This window comes from Nerophis lumbriciformis, linkage group LG17 (assembly GCF_033978685.3).
Source record: "Nerophis lumbriciformis linkage group LG17, RoL_Nlum_v2.1, whole genome shotgun sequence".
In the NCBI taxonomy this organism is placed as follows: Eukaryota; Metazoa; Chordata; class Actinopteri; order Syngnathiformes; family Syngnathidae; genus Nerophis; species Nerophis lumbriciformis.
The window spans coordinates 37847501-37857500 of NC_084564.2; the positions used below are offsets into that span (position 1 = coordinate 37847501).

Below are 10000 nucleotides of genomic sequence, written 5' to 3' on the forward strand. Positions count from 1 at the left end.
TGGTGATTTAACCCCCAATTCCAACCCTTGATGCTGAGTGCCAAGCAGGGAGGTAATGGGTCCCATTTTTATAGTCTTTGGTATGACTCGGCCGGGGTTTGAACTCACAACCTACCGATCTCAGGACGGACACTCTAACCACTAGACCACTGAGTAGGTATAAGAAGTAGGAAAAGGAATAAGAGAAGCAAAGCTTATATTATATGATAATCTACCCACACAATGCATTTGACATAATTAAATTAAGTAAATTTATTGTGTAAAAATAGAAGGGTGTTGGGAAAGAAATCAGTGAATCTTAATAGTAATACAAATTTAAAAAATAATATATGTACTGGTCTGGACAGTAGTTGTACACTTTAAAACTGATCCTTAGATATATATAAAGTAATAACTTATCGGTAGAGATGTCCGATAATGGCTTTTTTGCCGATATTCCGATATTGTCCAACTCTTAATTACCGATTCCGATATCAAGCGATACCGATATATACAGTCGTGGAATTAACACATTATTATGCCTAATTTTGTTGTGATGCCCCGCTGGATGCATTAAACAATGTAACAAGGTTTTCCAAAATAAATCAACTCAAGTTATGGAAAAAAAGTGCCAACATGGCACTGCCATATTTATTATTGAAGTCACAAAGTGCATTATTTTTTTTAACATGCCTCAAAACAGCAGCTTGGAATTTGGGACATGCTCTCCCTAAGAGAGCATGAGGAGGTTGAGGTGGGGGGATTTAGGGGGTAGCGGGGGGGTGTAAATTGTAGCATCCTGGAAGAGTTAGTGCTGCAAGGGGTTCTGGGTATTTGTTCTGTTGTGTTTATGTTGTGTTACGGTGCGGATGTTCTCCCGAAATGTGTTTGTCATTCTTGTTTGGTGTGGGTTCACAGTGTGGCGCATATTTGTAACAGTGTTAAAGTTGTTTATACGGCCACCCTCAGTGTGACCTGTATGGCTGTTGACCAAGTATTCACTTGTGTGTGTGTGAAAAGCCGTAGATATTATGTGATTGGGCCGACAGGCAAAGGCAGTGCCTTTAAGGTTTATTGGCGCTCTGTACTTCTCCCTACGTCCGCGTACACAGCGGCGTTTTTAAAAAGTCATACATTTTAATTTTTGAAACCGATACCGATAATTTTTAAACCGATACCGATAATTTCCGATATTACATTTTAAAGCATTTATCGGCCGATAATATCGGCAGTCCGATATTATTGGACATCCCTACTTATCGGTGATAGGTATTTACCGGAAATGTTATGTATTACATCAAAGTGTAGAATATTTATTTTATTTCCGTCTTCTCCCTGTCATCTTTGTTGTAGCGGTGTAGCGTGCAAGGACGGGAGTGGAAGAAGTGTCAAAAGATGGCGCTAACTGTTTTAATGACATTCAGACTTTACTTCAATCAATAACTGAGCAGCATCTCCTCATCCGGAAACAACAACAAGGCCGGAAATGTGTCCTGTGAAAAAAACATCCGACCGTCCGTCTAATAAGTAAAGTTCCTTGGGTGAATAATTTAAACTCACTACACCGGTATGTTTTAGTGCTTTCATGGTGAGTTTACTGACAGATATAAGTACGAATTTTACACTACTTTATATTAGAAATGACAACAGCGGAGGATGAATGTCACATAACAAGAAGATAGAGAAAAAGAAGAAGCTTATCGACTACAAAGGCGGACGCGTGCAATTTTTCAGGACTTATGCAGATCCCAAATTCAGATCAAAAGTTACCAGAAGGTAAGGGAAGTTGCTTTTGCATAATATTGTGAAATATTGTGTTCTACATGTAAAGCGACTTTGGGTACTTAGAAAAGCGCTATATAAATCCCAGGTTTAGAAAACACCAGATAATATGTCTTACCTTATACACACACCATAATAATACTCCTATGTTTAATGCACCGACAATCCATCAAGTGGTGTCTTCATAGCTTAACAAAGTCGTACTAAAACATTTTGATGGATTTTTGAGCGCCGTGTGTAATGTTCTATATTTTCAATGGAACATATAAAATATTGGTGTTGTTTACCTGAGTCATATTGCCATCATAGTGCAGTCTACACCTATCCCTTATGTTTGACTGCCATCTACTGGTCACACTTATCATTCCACCATGTACCAAATAAAATTGCTTTGAGGTCGGTAAGCAAAACCAGAATTACTCCGTACGTTAGGCGCACCGGGTTATAAGGCGCACTGTCGAGTTTTGAGGGAAAAAAATTATTTTAAGTACGGTAATTAGTTGCGACGATACACAAAAATAAGACTTTTGTTCATATCGATGTTCCTTTCTATCATGTCTTGTGCCTCCAAGATAAGCTCCGCCTTCTTGCAAGAGAGCTCTCCACTCTAGTCTGCATAGACATATGGTGCTCTCCACACACACACACACACACACACACACACACACACACACACTCACACACACACAAACACACACGTCATCCATCCATCCCATTTATACATTTATTTGTGGCTATGGATAAATGCGGGTTTTGGCACGTCCAGGTTCACCCTGGCTCATAAACAAGTTATAATAAAGTGTGTGGATGTATTGTCGATATGCTTCATGCCTCATTTGCCGGAGAATACGCAGCAAAAGGGTTCTGTGGCGCTAATTTTGCGACTTTCACTCTGTACTTAGGGAGGTGAGGTGTGCATTAAAAGTTAGTTAGTTTATTATTTCTTCGGTCAGCGGTCAACAAAATAAACAAACAGTTTTACATAAACAAACATTCATGAATTGAAAATGTTGCAGACCGAAAGGGTTTAGGCCAGGGGTCGGCAACCCGCGGCTCTAGAGCCGCATGCGGCTCTTTAGCACCGCCCTAGTGGCTCTCTGGAGCTTTTTAAAAAATGTATGAAAAATGGAAAAAGATGAGGGGGAAAAAATCTATTTTTTGTTTTAATATGGTTTCTGTAGGAGGACAAACATGACACAAACCACCCTAATTGTTACAAAGCACACTGTTTATATTAAACATGCTTCACTGATTCGAGTATTTGGCGAGCGCCGTTTTGTCCTACTAATTTTGGCGGTCCTTGAACTCACCGTAGTTTGTTTACATGTATAACTTTCTCCGACTTTCTAGGACGTGTTTTATGCCACTTCTTTTTCTGTCTCATTTTGTCCACCAAACTTTCCACAGAGGTGAGTTTTGTTGATGTTATTGACTTGTGTGGAGTGCTAATCAGACATATTTGGTCACTGCATGACTGCAAGCTAATCGATGCTAACATGCTATTTAGGCTAGCTATATGTACATATTGCATCATTATGCCTCATTTGTAGCTATATTTGAGGTCATTTAGTTTCCTTTAAGTACTCTTAATTCAATTTATATCTCATGACACACTATCTGTATGTAATATGGCTTTTAATTTTTTGCGGCTCCAGACAGATTTGTTTTTGTATTTTTGGTCCAATATGGCTCTTTCAACATTTTGGGTTGCCGAACCCTGGTTTAGGCTGAAGTTGAACACTTATTGTGCCTAACCCTATAAACAATGTTAAATACAAGATGAGCTTCCAAAAATTATGAAATTTCCTTTGCACAACACTTTATAAATACACCTTGTACACAACATAAACACTGTTCAATTATATACACAGTAAAGTGAAATATCCTTGTACACGTGTTAGTTAAACCTTTGTACCAATTCTATACTATATACTAGGGGTGTAACGTACACACAAATTTCGGTTCGGTACGTACCTCGGTTTAGAGCAATGGTTCTTAACCTGGGTTCGATCGAACCCTAAGGGTTCGGTGACTCGGCCTGAGGGGTTCGACGGAGCCTCCGCCGCGGAGGTCAAGACACACCCAACTCATCGTGTAAATAAAAACTTCTCCCTATCGGCGTATTATTGATACCATCGAACAACGTTCCCTCTAATTTTCCATCTGATTTGCAGGTGTGTAATTTGTTGTGGTTCATGCACAGTTAATTTTGTGCACCAGTAAAAAACATCCAACATTGTTTTGAATTTGAAAAAAATAAACATTTATTTTGGACTAAAGGGTTCGGTGATTGTGCATATTTACCAAATTTGCAAAATCTTCCACCAAAAATATTTTTCTTAGTGGAATATTTGATGTGAAGTGATCGGAACCTTGGATAGGTCAATAATTCATAATAACATTGATTTTGATTCAATATTATGTTTTGAGCAATGACAGATTGAAAGAAAAAAAAAACAGCTTTGTTTTATTAGTCAACATTGCAACTTTTTCTAAATGACATTTAACCTTTAAGCTTTTTTATTTCACTTTTGTTATGTTTTTGTTTATTTTAATAGTATTTTTAGAATGTGCCGTGGGCTTTTAAAACATTAGCTGTGGGCCGCAAATGGCCTCCGGGGCACACTTTTGACACCCCTGTATAGATAATAAAAAATTAAATGTGATAAATCTATGGATAAAAAGCAGAGCCTGTCATGTCTGTGTAATCATGTTTTGTTTTAGTCATGTTTTGTTTGTTTAGTTATTGGACTCTTTAGTTTCTGGCTTTTCACTCCCTTGTCTTGTTTCCATGATTACCCATTAGTTTCACCTGTTCCACGTTTGGACTCATTGTGCACTCTTGTTTATCACCATAGCAACCCATTAGTTTTCACCTGTCACGTCACGCATCGGTTTCACGTTTTGAGTCACGCACCTGTTTTCGTTAATCATGTCTGTAGTAATTAAGTTCATTGTTTTCAGTTTGTCTTTCTGGTGACATCCCACATTCATACCCCTGTCACACTCTGTCTACCTCTGCGCACTTCATGCCATGTCCAAGTAAGTTTTTTCTATTAATGCCACAGTTAGTGTTTTTGTTTAATTGTTCACAGTTTTTTGCCCCACGTGCAAGTCTTTTTGTTTCGTTAGTCAAGTTTGTACTTCCGCCTTGAGCACGCTTTTTGTTCCTTTGAGTGTTATAAATAAATATGTACTTATCTTCACGCCATGACCAGTCCAGCTTTACTTGCATCTCGGGAAAACAAACACACCATAGTCCACGTCTTGACAGAGCCTGGCGACGCATGCGCGTTTATCATAACTCTCTCTCTCTCTCTCTGTCTCTGCCCCTCCCTCACCAATGCTGCTACACACACAATTTGTTTTGTTTTTAACCCCTTCTTAACCCTGAACGTACATTGTAAATACACGCAACCCTAACTCAAAATGCCGGACATTTGAGGCATTTAAGAAACTCCGCCCGGACAGCCCCGCAAAAGAGGACCGGGCTAGGATAGACTGATCATACGTCCTCTTTTCACCGGACATGTCCTCTTTTGCGGAGCTGTCAGGGCGGAGTTTCTTAAATGCCTCAAATGTCCGGCATTTTGAGTATTGTTTACACAACGTGCAGTACGCTACTTAATATGTTTCCGTGTGGACACCACCGAACCGAAACCCCCGTACCGAAACGGTTCAATACAAATACACGTAACGTTACACCCCTAGTATATACAAACCCCGTTTCCATATGAGTTGGGAAATTGTGTTAGATGTAAATATAAACGGAATACAATGATTTGCAAATCATTTTCAACCCATATTCAGTTGAATATGCTACAAAGACAACATATTTGATGTTCAAACAGACTTTTTTTGTGCAAATAATCATTAACTTTAGAAATTGATGCCAGCAAAACGTGACAAAGAAGTTGGGAAAGGTGGCAATAAATACTGATAAAGTTGAGGAATGCTCATCAAACACTTATTTGGAACATCCCACAGGTGTGCAGGCTAATTGGGAACAGGTGGGTGCCATGATTGGGTATAAAAGTAGATTCCATGAAATGCTCAGTCATTCACAAACAAGGATGGGGCGAGGGTCACCACTTAGGCAACAAATGCGTGAGCAAATTGTTGAACAGTTTAAGAAAAACCTTTCTCAAGCAGCTATTGCAAGGAATTTAGGGATTTCACCATCTACGGTCCGTAATATCATCAAAGGGTTCAGAGGATCTGGAGAAATCACTGCAAGTAGCAGCTAAGCCCGTGACCTTCGATCCCTCAGACTGTACTGCATCAACAAGCGACATCAGTGTGTAAAGGATATCACCACATGGGCTCAGGAACACTTCAGAAATCCACTGTCAGTAACTACAGTTGGTCGCTACATCTGTAAGTGCAAGTTAAAACTCTCCAATGCAAGGCGAAAACCGTTTATCAACAACACCCAGAAACGCCGCCGGCTTCGCTGGGCCTGAGCTCATCTAAGATGCACTGATACAAAGTGGAAAAGTGTTCTGTGGTCTGACGAGTCCACATTTCAAATTGTTTTTGGAAACTGTGGACGTCGTGTCCTCCGGACCAAAGAGGAAAAGAACCATCCGGATTGTTATAGGCGCAAAGTTGAAAAGCCAGCATCTGTGATGGTATGGGGGTGTATTAGTTTCCAGAGAAAATGGGTAACTTACACATCTGTGAAGGCGCCATTAATGCTGAAAGGTACATACAGGTTTTGGAGCAACATATGTTGCCATCCAAGCAACGTTACCATGGACGCCCCTGCTTATTTCAGCAAGACAATGCCAAGTCACGTGTTACATCAACGTGGCTTCATAGTAAAAGAGTCCGGGTACTAGACTTGGCCTGCCTGTAGTCCAGACCTGTCTCCCATTGAAAATGTGTGGCGCATTATGAAGCCTAAAATAGCACAACGGAGACCCCCGGACTGTTGAACAACTTAAGCTGTACATCAAGCAAGAATGGGAAAGAATTCCACCTGAGAAGCTTCAAAAATGTGTCTCCTCAGTTCCCAAATGTTTACTGAGTGTTGTTAAAAGGAAAGGCCATGTAACACAGTGGTGAACATGCCCTTTCCCAACTACTTTGGCACGTGTTGCAGCCATGAAATTCTAAGTTAATTTTAAGTTTATGAGTTTGAACATCAAATATGTTGTCTTTGTAGTGCATTCAATTGAATATGGGTTGAAAAGGATTTGCAAATCATTGTATTCCGTTTATATTTACATCTAACACAATTTCCCAACTCATATGGAAACGGGGTTTGTACAAAGATTATACTTCCATTATTATTTATATCCCACATTTAGTGAGTTAAAAGTGTTGAGTCGCGCATTCATTCAAATACAAGTGGTCACTAAAGGTATTTGCCGTGTGAAAGGAGAGCCAGCTCCATAAGTCCAGAGAGCGTGAATAAAACCCTGTGCAAAGTGTGCCAAATGTTATTTTTGTGGCTTGTTTCAATAACACAGGAACTCTTTCTTGCTCATATCTCCTCTCGTCTACACTTCCAGTTCTGCTCTGTCACGAGGACTTCTGTTACTCTACAAGTACCAGAAAACCTCCAAAAGCAACTCAACCTTTATAACTTCTATAAGTGCTACGAACTTGAAGACACAGCTTAGAGACACTCTTTTATCAACACTTTGCCCTCCTGGTGTATTGTGTAAAACCACAGGTGTGTGGTCCAAGGGCCATTTGTGATATACAGTTATTATGGACCAGTATAGTACAGAGTAAAAATAAAATCTAAACATTTTATTTGAAAAATAGAGCAAAAAAGCTTAAATGCTCCTACAAATTATGAATAAAGACAACATTATTTGTCTTTAAATATGAGTACAATGCTTATTTAGCATTTGTATTAGCTTATTTTGTTGCAAATATCACTAATCTGGATGTCTTTTGTATTTTTTACTGGGGATGGGTAATATGGCCTAAAATCTATATATATTGCAGCCTTCTGCGACATACTTGCCAACCTTGAGACCTCCGATTTCGGGAGGTGGGGGGTAGGGGGGCGTGGTCGGGGGCGGGGCTAAGAGGGGAGGAGTATATTTACAGCTAGAATTCACCAAGTCAAGTATTTCTCATATATATATATATATATATATATATATATATATATATATATATATATATATATATATATAAGAAATACTTGACTTTCAGTGAATTATAGCTATATATATATTTATTTTATTATATATATAATATATATATATATAATATATATATATATATAAATAAAAGAAATACTTGAATTTCAGTGTTCATTAATTTACACATATACACACACACATAACACTCATCTACTCATTGTTGAGTTAAGGGTTGAATTGTCCATCCTTGTTCTATTCTCTGTCACTATTTTTCCAACCATGCTGAACACCCTTTCGCAGGTACCCAGAAAGGTTTCGAGTACCACCAAAAAAACTGAATCTCTGAAGACAGTATACAAATCTGTGTTAAAGGTGTACAAATACTGTTTGTATAATAAGCATGTTATTTTTTACAAATGAGGGTTAAGAGTTCAGTACTAAAAAAAAAAGAAAAGAATGTGGCTTAAGTACAGTTTTTTAATTGAGCTGCTGCATTTTTTGGTTGGGTTGTTTATTTATCTTGAGTAACTTCTATACATTTCTAAAAGGGGAGGAATGTAATAGAGTGATCTATGTTTGTCTGTTGCCATCTCCTGGTGAATGTTGGCTATAGCGTACTGGGGTTACTTTTTGGTTGGCCAACGATTCACGTGGTGTTGCGCACCTGACGTCACTCAGGTCCGCGTGGAGCTGGAGGGGGCGTGGCTTCCAGCTCCGCCTGAATTTCGGGAGATTTTCGGGAGAAAATTTGTCCCGGGAGGTTTTCGGGAGAGGCGCTGAATTTCGGGAGTCTCCCGGAAAATCCGGGAGGGTTGGCAAGTATGTTCTGCGATAATGCTATATATCATGATATGTTATTTATTATGTAAACGGTAATAGAACCATTTCAAAACGGGTTACAAAGGCTTCTAAATTGGATGTCGACACATGCGGTAACATATTGTGTCATTTCCAGTTTTATTATTTTCTCAACACTATTATTACTGTTAATGTTCAGTTATTTTCTGTTGTAACAAGTTTCTATCTACAACTCTGTTAGAATGTACTAAGCACGTACTCTTCTGTTGTTTGGATACTTTACATTAGTTTACTGCTCACTACTCAGTGGCCTAGTGGTTAGAGTGTCCGCCCTGAGATGGGTAGGTTGTGAGTTGAAACCCCGGCCGAGTCATACCAAAGACTATAAAAATGGGAGCCATTACCTCCCTGCTTGGCACTCAGCATCAAGGGTTGGAATTGGGGGTTAAATCACCAAAAATGATTCCCGGGCGTGGCCACCGCTACTACTCACTACTCAGTGGCCTAGTGGTTAGAGTGTCCGCCCTGAGATCGGTAGGTTGTGAGTTCAAACCCCGGCCGAGTCATACCAAAGACTATAAAATTGGGAGCCATTACCTCCCTGCTTGGCACTCAGCATCAAGGGTTGGAATTGGGGGTTAAATCACCAAAAATGATTCCCGGGCGTGGCCACCGCTACTACTCACTACTCAGTGGCCTAGTGGTTAGAGTGTCCACCCTGAGATGGGTAGGTTGTGAGTTCAAACCCCGGCCGAGTCATACCAAAGACTATAAAATTGGGAGCCATTACCTCCCTGCTTGGCACTCAGCATCAAGGGTTGGAATTTGGGGTTAAATCACCAAAAATGATTTCCGGGCGTGGCCACCGCTACTACTCACTACTCAGTGGCCTAGTGGTTAGAGTGTCCACCCTGAGATGGGTAGGTTGTGAGTTCAAACCCCGGCCGAGTCCTACCAAAGACTATAAAAATGGGAGCCATTACCTCCCTGCTTGGCACTCAGCATCAAGGGTTGGAATTGGGGGTTAAATCACCCAAAATTATTCCCGGGCGTGGCCACCGCTGCTGCTCACTGCTCCCCTCATCTCCCAGGGGGTGAACAAGGGGATGGGTTAAATGCAGAGGACACATTTCACCACACCTAGTGTGTGTGTGACAATCATTGGTACTTTATTTTTGGGTTAAACTACAAATGTGGGTATCGATCTAATACCAAGTTACAGGGGCAGTGTTGGTCATACCAAAGATGATTCTGATACTTCATATTCCCAAGGTGATAGAATGATTGGCTTTTCGATCACAGTTCTAAAACACAGGATGGCGATGTCACGATATCAA

General features: G+C 40.0%; 1 protein-coding gene across 8 annotated transcripts in view; it reads right to left on the bottom strand.

Moving 5' to 3' along the window:
• Positions 1-10000, bottom strand: part of ncam1b (neural cell adhesion molecule 1b) — a 354414-nt gene that overhangs the window by 140364 nt on the left and 204050 nt on the right. The gene's annotated exons all lie outside the window — the stretch shown is intronic.